Source organism: Apium graveolens, chromosome 9 (genome assembly GCF_009905375.1).
Source record: "Apium graveolens cultivar Ventura chromosome 9, ASM990537v1, whole genome shotgun sequence".
NCBI classification, from domain to species: domain Eukaryota; kingdom Viridiplantae; phylum Streptophyta; class Magnoliopsida; order Apiales; family Apiaceae; genus Apium; species Apium graveolens.
In genome coordinates, this window is record NC_133655.1 from 224,394,241 (window position 1) to 224,408,610 (window position 14,370).

Below are 14,370 nucleotides of genomic sequence, written 5' to 3' on the forward strand. Positions count from 1 at the left end.
CAAACCTGGGCCTCAAACCCCTAACACTAGAAGAATCGGTGGTACTGCTACTAACTTGACTTCGTTGTCTCTTGGGTGCAATTGAAATTGAATAAGTTTGAGAGAAAAGATGTGTGTATAAGAGATATTTATGTTTGAGAATTGAGAAGTTATAGGGAAGATTGTGTATAAGTGTATGTATATAGGGAATTAGGAATTAGTTTTGGAAAAGAAGTGGGAATTGATTATGGGAATAATGGGAGTAATAGGGTGATTGAAAGTGATTTGGAGAGGGAAGTATGGAAGGTGGGAGAGGGAAATTCGGCTGTGATTTAATTTTTTTTATTTTCTTCATTTTTTTATTTTTTTCAGGTTCAGGGAGCCAGCGTGGCCGCCCCGCCAGGCAGCAAGGGCGCGCCGTGCTACTGAAATTCCAGTGCGGCTGCCCCGCATACCAGCACGGGCACACACAACTACTGGAAAAACAACGCGGCCGCCCTGCTTCTCAGCGCGGGCGCGTCGTGCTATTGTAGTTGACACTGAAATTTTTCATTTTTTTATTTTTTTTTGGCATTTTCTTCTTGTTTTCTTCTTCCTCTATCTACTAATGTACAACAAACTTGGGTTGCCTCCCAAGCAGCACTTGCTTTATGTTGTTACCTTGACGTAGAATTCCAAAGATCAAGTTTCTAACAAAACAACACTAACCACCTCACCGTTTGCCGTATCCCCATAGTAATGCTTCAATCGCTGTCCATTTACCTTGAATGCTTGGCCCAGATCATTCTCAAAAATCTCCATCGCTTCATGTGGAAACACAATTTTGACAACAAACAACCCTGACCACCTCGACTTCAATTTTCCGGGAAAAAGACGGAGACGAGAGTTGAACAAAAGAACTTGTTGCCCCGGCAAAAATGATTTGAGCACTAGACCCCTATCGTGCCACCTCTTGACTTTCTCTTTATATATTTTGTTGTTCTCATACACTTGAAGTTGAAACTCATCAAGTTCATTCAATTGAAGCATCCTCTTCTTACCAACTGCATCCATATCAAGGTTCAATTTCTTCAAAGCCTAATACTCTTTATGCTCTAACTCCACAGGAAAATGACATCATTTCCCATAAATCAACTGAAACGGTGACATGCCTAGCGGAGTCTTGTATGTTATTCGATACGCCCAAACAGCTTCATCCATCTTCAAAGACCAATCTTTCCTTAATGGACACACAACTTTCTCTAAAATGCGCTTGATCTCTCTGTTAGATACCTCGGCTTGACCATTCATCTGAGGATGATAGGCTGTAGCAACGCGATGATTCAATTAATACCTTTACATCATAGCAGTGAACTTACGATTGTAGAAGTGCGATCCCTCGTCACTGATTATGACTCTTGGAGTCCATAATCTTGTGAATATATGCTTGTAAAGAAAATTAAGCACTACCTTCGCATCATTAGTCAACAAAGCCTTGACTTCCACCCATTTCGACACATAATCAACCGCTAACAAGATAAACTGATTATTATAAGATGAGACAAATGGCCCCATAAAGTCAATTCCCCAAACATCAAAGACCTCAACCTCGAGAAGCACATTATAAAGCATCTCATACCTCTTGGACATATTACCAACATGCTGGCATCAATCACATTTCAAAATGAATTGATGTGCATCCTTAAACAAAGTCGGCCAAAAGAATCCTGCTTGAAGGATATGAGTTATTGTCTTTTTTCCACCATAGTGGCCTCCAAAAACGGTCGAATGGCAATCTTGCAAGATCCCCCCCCCCCCGTTTCGCTGTACGGAATACATTTTCTGATGATATGGTCAGCTTCTTGCCGAACGAAAAATGGTTCATCCCACATGTACCACTTCATTTCATGCAGAAACTTCTTCCTTTGAGCATAAGTTAAGTCTGGAGGCATAACTTTGCTTACAAGGTAGTTCATAATGTCTGCGAACCACGGTTCTTCTTCTTGCACCCCAAACAACTGCTCATCGGGAAAAGACTCATTTATCAAAGACTTATCCTGTAAAGTTGCACTTGGATCCTGTAAATGAGAGAGATGATCAGCGACTTGATTCTCAGTCCCTTTTCTATCCTTGATTTCTAATTCAAATTCGTGAAGTAAAAGAACCTATTGAATTAATCTAGGTTTTGATTCCTTCTTCGAGACGAGATAGCGAATACCAGCGCGATCGGTGAAAACTGTCACCTTCGTCCCAAGTAATTAAGATCGAAACTTCTCAAAACCATAGGCAATGACCAATAGTTCTTTCTCAGTAGTAGTGTAGTTCAGTTGAGCACCATTGAAGGTCTTACTAGCATAGTAGACCACATGAAATATGTAGTTCTTCCTTTCCTGAGAACTACTCCAACTGCATAATCACTTGCATCGCACATCATTTTAAACGGTTCATTCCAATCAGGTGCAATTATGACAGGTGTCGCGATCAAACTCTTCTTTAAGCTCTCAAAAGCAGCTAGGCACTCGTCATCAAACTTGAAAGGAACATCTTTCTCTAGCAAATTTCACAAAAACTTTGAAATCTTAGAGAAGTCCTTGATGAAATGCCGATAGAAACCCGCATGACCAAGAAAACTGCGAATTCCCTTAACAGAAATTGATGGGGGAAGATTTTGAATGACCCCCACCTTGGCTTTGTCCACCTCGAGACCCTTACTAGAAACCTTGTGCCCAAGAATGATGCCTTGTTGCACCATAAAGTGACATTTCTCCCAATAGAGAACCAGATTGGTCTCAACGCATCTTTTCAGCACTAAACCAAGATTGTGCAAGCATTCATCATAAGAAGTTCCAAAGATAGAGAAGTCATCCATAAACACTTCTATATTATTTCAGATCATATCATAGAAGATAGCCATCATGCATCTCTAAAATATGGATGGTGCACCACATAGCCCAAAAAAAATCTTCTGAAGGCAAAAGTACCAAAAGGACATATGAAGGTAGTCTTCTCTTGATCTTCTGGAGCAATACAAATCTGATTATAACCCGAATAGCCATCCAGATGACAGTAGTACTCATGCCCAGCCAATCTATCAAGCATCTGATCAATAAAAGAAAGAGGAAAGTGATCCTTCCTTGTAGCTTTGTTCAGCTTCCTGTAATCCATGCAAACTCTCTACCTCGTGATTGTTCGAGTAGGGATGAGCTCATTCTTTTCATTAGCAACAACAATGTACCTCATTTCTTCGACACACACTAAACTGGGCTCACCCAAGAACTGTCAGAAATGGGATAGATGATCCTTGCATCTACCCACTTGAGAATTTCCTTGTTCACCACCTCTTTCATGATCGGATTTAGCCTTCTCTGTTGCTCAACAGTAGGCTTGCTTCCTTCCTCTAGCAGAATTTTGTGCATACAATAAGAAGGGTTAATTCCCTTGATATATGCTATAATCCATCCAATTGCCGATTTGAACTCTCTAAAAATTCTCCAAAGCTTTTCCTCATCACTACTTGAAATGTCAGATGCAATAATAACAGGCAAAGTAAATGCATCACCTAAAAACGCATACCTCAAATGTTAAAGCAAAGGCTTAAGCTCAAGTGTAGCAGCTTCCCAATAGATGGCTTGAGGTGCTTTGGAGAATTTTTCAGCTCTTCCAATCCAAGAGATTCAAAAGGCATTTCCAATCTTCGTTTCCAAGGAGAAGCATTCAAATACTGTAACTGCTCATCACTTTCATCATCTTCACTATCTAAATCCCCCTTTAAGGCTTTCTCTAAGGCATTTGATTTTAGCATATGATCCAATTCTGAAGTAACCACAGATTCGACCAATTCCACTTTAAAGCACTCATCTTCATCAGTAAGGAATTTCATGCATTAAACACATTGAAGGTCACATCCTGGTCCTGAACTCGCAAAGTGAGCTCACCCTTCTGCGCATCAATCAAGGTTCGGCCAGTAGCCAAGAAAGGTCTTCCCAAGATTATCGGAATCTTCTTATCCTCCTCGAAATCAAGAATAACAAAGTAAGCAGGAAAGATGAGTTTGTCCATTTTGACCAATACATCCCCCACAATGCATCGTGGATATATGTTGGATTTTAATCGCAGCGGAGGCATGGTAAAACACTTTTACACATACAAAATCCAAATAAAAGCATATAAATCGTGATTAAAACATATGAATCGATTACTAACCTTTAATAGCGATCCAAAAGCAACGATCGGAGATCCTTAGTAGCTGCTCCTCAAACGTGAAGCACTCCACCGGTATCCACCAAGAAAACGACGTTAAGGAGGAGGAGGAGGTGGAGAGAATTAGGTTTTTCTAAAAATTTTGGGTTCGGGTTAGAATAAAAATAGGGTTTATAATAGTATATTTATAGGCAAAATTTTCAGCTGAAATTTTCCCATAAAATATTATTATTATTAACCCATCTATTATTCTCATTAATAATTAAAACACCTTTTAATTATTAATCCCTTTTCTAAACACTTTAGAAATAATTCTCTCTCTTGATTTAATTTCCAAAAATTAAATTCTTAATTAATAATATTAAGAACTTTTCTTAATTAATTTATAATCAATTAAATCTCATTTAATAAATTATTAAATTTGCCAATTAATTATTTATTTCCTAAATAAATAATTATTAGCCATTATTAATTAATTCCTCCACCATTAAATCATTCTCTTTTTATGGTGTGACCCTGTAGGTTCAATATTAAGCCGGTAGTAGAAATAAATAATAATAAAACTATTTTATCATTATTTATATAAATTCTCTAATTTATTAAATATGATTAATTAATTAATCATATTTATTCTACATCACGAGGGATACTTCTCAGCATATCGCGACTATCCGGATAATACGAATTCACTACTTAGAATACCAAGAACCTATTCAGTGAATAGTTACCGTACAATAAACTTCTTATACCCTACAATGTCCTGATTAAATACAAGGCATGGATCTTGTGTCAAGCCTATCTAATTTAATCACTTGCTTACCATTTACTATGCTTAGTTCTATGCAAATTAGAAACTCCTTTCTAATTTCATTCACTCCGGCCAGAGATTCCTGAACTAGCATAAGTGGATCAGCCTTGAACATTCGCTTCCTTCACTGGAAGGGGTAGATCCTTTATTGATCATACACTATCTTCGTGTATAAATTCCTATACCCAGTAGAGCCCTAATAATTGTCCCTGGAGACTAAGAACTAAACCAAAGCATAGTCCAGTGTACACAAGATGACTATGATGACCTTAAGTCTAAGGATACTTGTACAACTATCACTCTGTGAACAACTGCTGACACGTGAGTGAACTCCATCAGTTGTTCAGCTGTGCGAGTCATGTTCAGTGAACTTATTCTATAATAAGCACCTACATACTAGCTATAGTGTCACCACACAAATATCTATGAGAACAGACATCCTTCATAATGAAGCAAACATAGTATGTACCGATCTTTATAGATTATTAATTACCAGTTAGTAATCCTATGACCAGGAACTATTTAAGTTTAGAGTTATCATCTTTTAGGTCTCACTATTATGATCTCATCATAATCCATAAAAGCTTTACTCTAAACTATGGTATATCTTATTTAAACACTTAAATAGATAGAGCCCGTAATAAAACAAAACAAGTCTTTTATTAATATCAATGAAATCAAAACAGATTACATAAAAAGTTATTCCTAAATCCTAATACATGATTGGACTTAGGACATATTCGTTTCAATCTCCCACTTGTACTAAAGCCAATCACTCTGGTATCTAATACCCATCTTGTCTTTATGACGATCAAAGTGACTTTCATAAAGTAGCTTTGTGAGTGGGTCTGCTATGTTATTATGTGTGTCAACTCTATTTCAATACAACATAAGAAATGTTATCGCGCTCCCACTAACCCTTTTGTAGACACATGGTTCATCTACGTTTTTCATAAAATCAAACTCTTTGATTGTCTCATCAAAACGGATGTTCCATCTACGAGAAGCTTGCTTTAAACCACATATGGTTCGCAGCAACTTATACACTAGGTTTTCATTTCTCTTGGAAAGAAAACCATCTTGCTAATTGCCAGATCTCATAGTCGTAGTAAGCAGCAATCGCAAGCAAAATCCGAACTGATTTTAACAGGGCTACATGTAAAAGGTTTCATCAAAGTCAATCCATTGCCTTTGTTTGAATCCTTTTCCCAAAAGCCTGGCCTTAAAGGTCTCCACCTGGCCATCTGCTCCAATCATTCTTTTGTATCCCTTATACATAGATTTCATTCCGGATTTCATGGCACTATGCCATTTCTCTGAGTCAACACTACTCATAGCCTCATTATAGGTCACAGGTTCGTCATCATCAATGATCGACAACTCATTGTCATTCTCAATGACAAGACCATATTACCTCTCCGGTTGGCGAGACACTCTCCCTGACCCACGAATGGGCTGTTCCACAGAAGGTTGTTCAGTTAGAACAGGTATTTCCACTTGATCCGTAGTAGTTTATGCTTCTTGAACTTCATCAAGTTCAATTTTGCTCCCACTGTTTCCTTGAAGGATAAACTCCTTTTCCAAGAAGGTAGCATGTCTAGAGACAAACACCTGATGATCTGTGTAAAAGTAATACCCTAAAGTCTCTTTAGGATATCCAACAAAACTACATTTTACGGATCGATATTCCAGCTTATCTGGGTCAACTTATTTGACATAAGCTGGACATCCCCAAATCTTAACGTGTTTAAGACTCGGTTTCCTTTCTTTCCATATCTCATACAGAGTTTGAGGAACAGATTTGGAAGGCACCTTATTCAGTAAATATGCTGAGGTTTCCAATGCGTAACCCCATAGGAATACTGGAAGATTTGCATAGCTCATCATGGACCGAACTATGTCTAACAAAGTTCGATTTCTCCTTTCAGATACCAATCTGGAGGCGTCCACTGGGAGACTATACCATTTACTTTGAGATAATCCAGAAACTCTCCATTCAAGTATTCACCACCTCGATCTAATCGAAGAATTATAATACTATGTTTGGTTTGTTTCTCCACTTCATACTTATACTCTTTGAACTTTTCAAAGGCTTCAGACTTGTGTTTCATCAAACACATATCCGAATCTAGATCTATTATCCATGAAAGTAATGAAGTATGAAAATCCACCCATGGCTTGCGTAGACATTGGTCCACATACATCTGTGTGTACCATTCCTAGCAAATTTGCAGCCCTCTCTCCATGTCTACTAAATGGAGACTGCATTACCACAATGAAGTGAGATTTTCATCATCCCTTTTCTTTTATTAGTTTGTTCAATCTGAAGTAAATTATGTCACATTTATACAGACCATTATTTAAATACCACGTCCATAAAGAATATTATCTCTAAGAATAGAACATTCATTATTCTCAATAATAAATGAAAATCCAGCCAAGTTTAACATGGGAATAGAAATAATATTCCTCACAATCGAGGGAACAAAACAACAATTATTTAAAACAATAGTCTTGCCCGTAGGCATATGTAAATGAAATGATTCTACATCTTTAGAAGCAACTCTTGCTCCATTTCCCATCAGTAGAATCACCTCCTCTTCCTCAAGAGTCCTACTTCTCCTTAGTCCCTGCAACAAATTGCATATATGAGAACCACAGGCGGTATCTAATACCCAAGTAGAAATTTGATTTAATGACATATTCACTTCTATCATGAACATAGCTGAATCAGAAGCGGTAGTCTCACTACCCTTCTTCTTCTTCAATTCTGCAAGGTAAACCTTGTAGTTCCTCTTCCAGTGCCCCACCTTGTTACAGTGAAAACAAACAACTTTGCTCTTGGGGTCTTCAGCTTTTGGTGGAACCGGCATTTTCTCGCCTACTTTCTTCTTCTTGGAAGGGTTCCTCTTCCTTTTCTTAGGATTGGTTCACCAATTAGAAGAACAGAACTCTTCTTAGGGGGAAAATTCGATTCCGCGGTCTTCAACATGTTGTGGAGTTCAGGCAGGCTGACATCCAACTTATTCATGTGAAAGTTCACAACAAACTGCGAGAACGAACTCGGAAGCGATTGCAAGACCAAGTCTTGGCTCAGCTCCCCATCCATGGCAAAACCAAGTTGTCCAAGACGTTCAATCAAATTGATCATCTTAAGTATATGGTCATTCACAGATGATCCCTCAGACATCCTACAACCGAACAGCTCCTTCGATATCTCATATCGAGCTGTCCTCCCTGCCACATCATACAACTCTTGTAGATGCATGAGGATAGTGTGAGCATCCATATGCTCATGTTGCTTCTGTAGCTCAATGTTCATGGAAGCTAGCATGATGCATTGAGCAACATTTGCATCATCTACCCACTTACGATACACAACATGTTCATCATTATGTGCATCACTAGCAGGTTCAGTAGGCTTAGGTGAGTCAATCACGTATTCCAGCTTCTCAATCCTGAGAACAATTCTCAAGTTTCGAAGCCAGTCAGCATAATTAGGACCAGTCAACTTGTGAGCATCCAGTATGCTCCTGAGTGATAGTGCAGAAGACATAATGTATATTATAAATCTGTAAATGATAAACACATAACAACACTTAGCAAATATTTGATTTCATTTTAAAAACACTATATGAATCGGGTCTTTATTCATAAGTGGCTCCCACTAGTTTATCTAATTTATTCAACCCCCTACGTGAAAAATTAAGCATTCATAATGCTAGTGGGAATAGGGATCCTACATTCCATTACACAACCTCGGCTGTAGCACGAACCGCCATGTAATGTTCAATAGGCAGACAACTCTTGTCAATTACATCTTATGTTATTCCCTAATCAAACTTTAACCTCTTGAATAATTGAGTCACGGCTGTGGCACGACAAACTCAATATTCTAAGTCAAGTCTAACCCAACATTCCGTACCATTGAATCAGTCCCCAACGGCCCACGGCTGTGGCACGTACCGACCTTTAAATTCTAATTCAATGTACACATCTCTATATAATAGACAAGTATTTCTTATTTCGAAATCAAAGCCCTCGGCTGTAGCATGAACCGACAATGATTCAAAAATAAGAACTACTTTTCTATCATGTTGGAAGGCTATGACCGACACAAGCCCGTTGTGTCATTGGCCAATTACTACTTGATATTATTTAATTTTAGAGGGATTATATTACGTTACAATCATAATCATATTATAAAGAGATTCTTCCTTTTAAATTAAATATTTCAAATCAATAATCGATAATCAGATGATTCCCAGATCGGGTGGAGCATTGTCAAGAGGCGTCACTTAATAACCCTTTCTTACAGATAGAAATCTGTTGTTGATAGAATCATCCTTTCTCTCATATCAAAAATTCATATTCAATTACGTGTTTCATAAACACAAGAATCTCATGATTGTATTCATAATATTATTATTAAGGTTATGAAACAATTTCACTATACTAGGTTGTCTAACAAATGCCTTATGTTCATTTAAGTTCACCTAAATCTATCATCGCATGATAAACTAAGCATATATCACATATATTAACATGAATAAACATCAAGGTAGGCATGTTACATCATCTAGCATATTGGTCTAAGCATTATACATCTCTATGTATCACATGAAGCATTTAAAAGCAATTAAAATAGTCAAAAATAGCTTTAAAATACTTCTGTTAGCTATAAACAGTTCGAAACAATTTCATAAAATATCATACAATATACCATTAGAAGCGTCTCGAAAAGATGAATCCAACGGCACCAGGCACGCCCAATTCTGAGCTCCCACGCGCCCGCACGCGCCAAAACAACGTCTCACACGCGCCCCCACGCGCACACGCGCTGTCTGGCGCGTGTGAGACTCCCGTCCACGCGCCCCCACGCGCACACGCGCCTCACGCGCCCGAAACCCTGTGCTGACGTCAGCATGACGTCATCTGATGACCAGCGCGTGGCTGACACGCGCCGCGCGTGGGCCTGGAGCGTGTGAACCCCACACGCGCGTGCCAGACGCGCGGTCCTTTACCTTTTTCAGCAGTCGCCGTCTTTTCTCGCACGGATTTCCGTGCCGCCGTACCTATCAACTTTAATCTCCTTGCATACAAACAAACAGACTGCAGATGTATTGTCAACAGATGTTTATATATACATACTAACAATTTATATATATATACATGATTATTTAATTACGAATTTAATTGCAAGATCTTCAAAAATTCATAGTAAAAAATCTATACATCATAAAATTATGAAAAATATACCCAGATGATCTACAACACTTTTAGAACCCAGATCAACATTCAAAATTATTCTAAGAAACGATTTCTCATCAGACAAAATTAATCCATAATATAACTTGTAAAAATCATAATTAATTCATACAAGCACATAAAATTCTGAAATTTTTACCACAGATCTATATGCATACAACCTGGCTCTGATACCATTGTTGGATTTTAATCACAGCGGAGGCATGGTAAAACACTTTTACACATACAAAATCCAAATAAACATATAAATCGTGATTAAAACATATGAATCGATTACTAACCTTTAATAGCGATCCAAAAGCAACGATCGGAGATCCTTAGCAGCTGCTCCTCAAACGTGAAGCACTCCACCGATATCCACCAAAAAATGACGTTAAGGAGGAGGAGGAGGTGGAGAGAATTAGGTTTTTCTAAAAATTTTGGGTTCGGGTTAGAATAAAAATAGGGTTTATAATAGTATATTTATAGGCAAAATTTTCAACTGAAATTTTCCCATAAAATATTATTATTATTAACCCATTTATTATTCTCATTAATAATTAAAATACCTTTTAATTATTAATCCCTTTTCTAAACACTTTAGAAATAATTCTCTCTCTTGATTTAATTTCCAAAAATTAAATTCTTAATTAATAATATTAAGAACTTTTCTTAATTAATATATAATCAATTAAATCTCATTTAATCAATTATTAAATTTGCCAATTAATTATTTATTTCATAAATATATAATTATTAGCCATTATTAATTAATTCCTCCACCATTAAATCATTCTCTTTTTATGGTGTGACCCTGTAGGTTCAATATTAAGCTGGTAGTAGAAATAAATAATAACAAAACTATTTTATCATTATTTATATAAATTCTCTAATTTATTAAATATAATTAATTAATTAATCATATTTATTCTACATCGTGAGGGATACTTCTCAGCATATCGCGACTATCCGGATAATACGAATTCACTACTTAGAATACCAAGAACCTATTCAGTGAATAGTTACCGTACAATAAACTCCTTCTACCCTACAATGTCCTGATTAAATACAAGGCATGGATCTTGTGTCAAGCCTATCTAATTTAATCACTTGCTTACCATTTACTATGTTTAGTTCTATGCATATTAGAAACTCCTTTGTAATTTCATTCACTCTGGCCAGAGATTCCTGAACTAGCATAAGTGGATCATCCTTGAACATTCGCTTCCTTCACTGGAAGGGGTGGATCCTTTATTGATCATACACTATCTTCGTGTACAAATTTCTATACCCAGTAGAGCCCTAATAATTGTCCCTGGAGACTAAGAACTAAACCAAAGCATAGTTCAGTGTACACAAGATGACTATGATGACCTCAAGTCTAAGGATACTTGTACAACTATCACTCTGTGAACAACTGCTGACACGTGAGTGAACTCCATCAGTTGTTCAGCTGTGCGAGTCATGTTCAGTGAACTTATTCTATAATAAGCACTTACATACTAGCTATAGTGTTACCATACAAATATCTATGAGAACAGACATCCTTCATAATGAAGCAAGCATAGTATGTACCGATCTTTACAAATTATTAATTACCAGTTAGTAATCCTATGACCAGGAACTATTTAAGTTTAGAGTTATCATCTTATAGGTCTCACTATTATGATCTCATCATAATCCATAAAAGCTTTACTCTAAACTATGGTATATCTTATTTAAACACTTAAATAGATAGAGCCCGTAATAAAATAAAACAAGTCTTTTATTAATATCAATGAAATCAAAATAGATTACATAAAAAGTTATTCCTAAATCCTAATACATGATTGGACTTAGGACATATTCCTTTCAATATGTAATTGAGCGATCGGCCAACTGCAAGGACATATATGTAGGCTTTGGATCAGGTAAACCCAAGTCACATAAGCATTTATCGAATGACACTTTTTGAATAATGCAAGGAATAGTGAAGCTTTCAGGATCTTTAAGCTTCAGAGGTAACTTTTGTTGCAGCACAGCACTACATTCCTCCGTGAGGGCAACGGTCTCTAAGTCATCAAGCTTCACTTTCCGAGAGAGAATACATTTTATGAACTTTGCATAACTAGGAATTTTTTCCAGAGCTTCAGCGAAATGTATGTTGATGTGAAGTTTTTTGAAAACTTCTAAGGACTTAGCAAATTGTTTGTCCAGTTTTTATTTCTACAACCTCTTAGGAAAACAAGGTGGAGGATAGACCTATTTTTCCCCTGTATTACCCTCAGGAGGAGTGTTGACAACAGCTATCTTCCTTGGTTCCACTTCTGCTTCCTTGTGCACATCTTCTTCAGCCACAACTTCATATTCTGGACTTTGAGATTTTCGGGATTCGCAACCTTTCCAGACCTCAATGTAATTGCCTTAACCTGCTCCTTAGCTTCCCTTTTTCGTGGCACTTCAGTGTCACTAGGGAGTGTACCATGTTGTCGATTCAGCAAGGCATTAGCAATCTGCCCAATTTGATTTTCCATGGTCTTGATAGAAACTACTTGGCTCTTGCACATGAGCCTCAACTCCTCCAATTCATATTTTTCATTAGATTGTGGTAGCTGCTGAAGTTGGAGTTGTTGCCTTGGTGCATATTACAGTTTTGAAAATAATGAGGGTTATATTGCTTTGCTGCATATGGATGATGGTTGTTGCACCGCATTCTGATTGTTGCTCCAGCTAAAGTTAGGATGATTTCGGTTGTTGGGATGATAAGTGGCTGGAGCTTGTTGCTATGACCTCTGAAAGTTGCTCACAAACTGAGCCGATTCCCTAGAAATAGCACAATGCTCAGTCTCATGTGCGCCTGCACAATGCTCACAAACACTAGTGATCTGATTAACTCTATAATTAGCCAAAGAATCCACTTTCATCGTCAAAGCTTGAAGTTGAGCAGCTATAGCAGTAGATGTATCCACTTCCAAAACTCCTGCTACCTTTCCTTGCAACATTCTCAGAGTTGGATTCTGGTATTTATTAGCTACCGTTAGCTCAATCAACTCATAAGCTTCATCGTAGCTTTTGGCCAATAAGGCTCCACCTGACGTTGCATCGAGCATATGTCTAGACAGTGCACCCAAACGATTGTAGAAACAATTTATGATCATCCAATCAAGCATGCTATGGTGAGAGCACTTCCTAAGCATCTCTTTGTAGTGATCCCAAACCTCACATAAAGATTCTCCAGATTGCTGCGCAAACTGAGTAAGAGCATTCCTGATTGCAGCTGTCTTCGCCATAGGGAAGAATTTGGTGAGAAACTTTTGAGCAAGATCCTCCCATTTGGTGATAAAAACTGCTGGTAGAGAATATAACCAGCACTTAGCCTTATCCCTCAGAGAGAATGGGAAAATCTTCAGCTTAATAGCAACTTCAGATACCCCATTGAACTTGAAAGTGTCGCAGATCTTGATGAAATCCGTGATGTGCATGTTGGGATCTTCTATAGGAGAACCCCCAAACTGAACTGAATTATATATCATCTGAATCGTGCTCGACTTGATCTCAAAGGTGTTAGCCGAAATGGCTGGTCTAATAATGTTGGACTGAATGTCATTGATCTTAGGCTGAGAATAGTCCATCAAAGCCTTCAGATTTGCTTCTTGATCTCCCATCTCAACTAGTGGTTCTTCCTCAACTTTCTTTACTTCTTCAAAAACCTCTTGAGCTACCACAACTTCTTCCTCAGCTTGATCCAGTGTTCTCTTACGAGACCGAGAACGCGTATGCATAAACGCTCTCTAGAGTACCTGAAATACGACAAGGAAACAAGTAAGTAATAATGTCCGAGTCAATGAACTTTAATGACCACTGATGACAAACACATAAACTAAAAATTAACACCGAGTCCCCGGCAGCAGCGCCGAAAACTTGTTAGAACGAAAACATGCGCTAATAATACACACAAGTATACGCGTTCATAAGTAATATAGAATTCTTTCTAGTTCGTTCCCATAGAGAATATTTTGGTTAACTTTAAGACTTTTGCACTTATGTAACAATGATATAGTTATGATTCAATGCTAGGACGAATAACAAATTGAGATTGTTTATAACTAAGATATTAGCTAACATGCAAATAACTAAGAGAATAAAGGTTGATTTACTATATGAGACAAACATGGGAT

General features: G+C 37.5%; 1 non-coding gene across 1 annotated transcript; it reads left to right on the forward strand.

Annotated features, from left to right (window-relative positions):
• Positions 1 to 13,360: 13,360 nt before the first annotated feature.
• On the forward strand, positions 13,361 to 13,467 carry LOC141688161 (small nucleolar RNA R71). The gene has a single exon (XR_012561623.1). It is a non-coding gene; the product is annotated as a small nucleolar RNA R71 (small nucleolar RNA).
• The last annotated feature ends 903 nt before the right edge of the window (positions 13,468 to 14,370 follow it).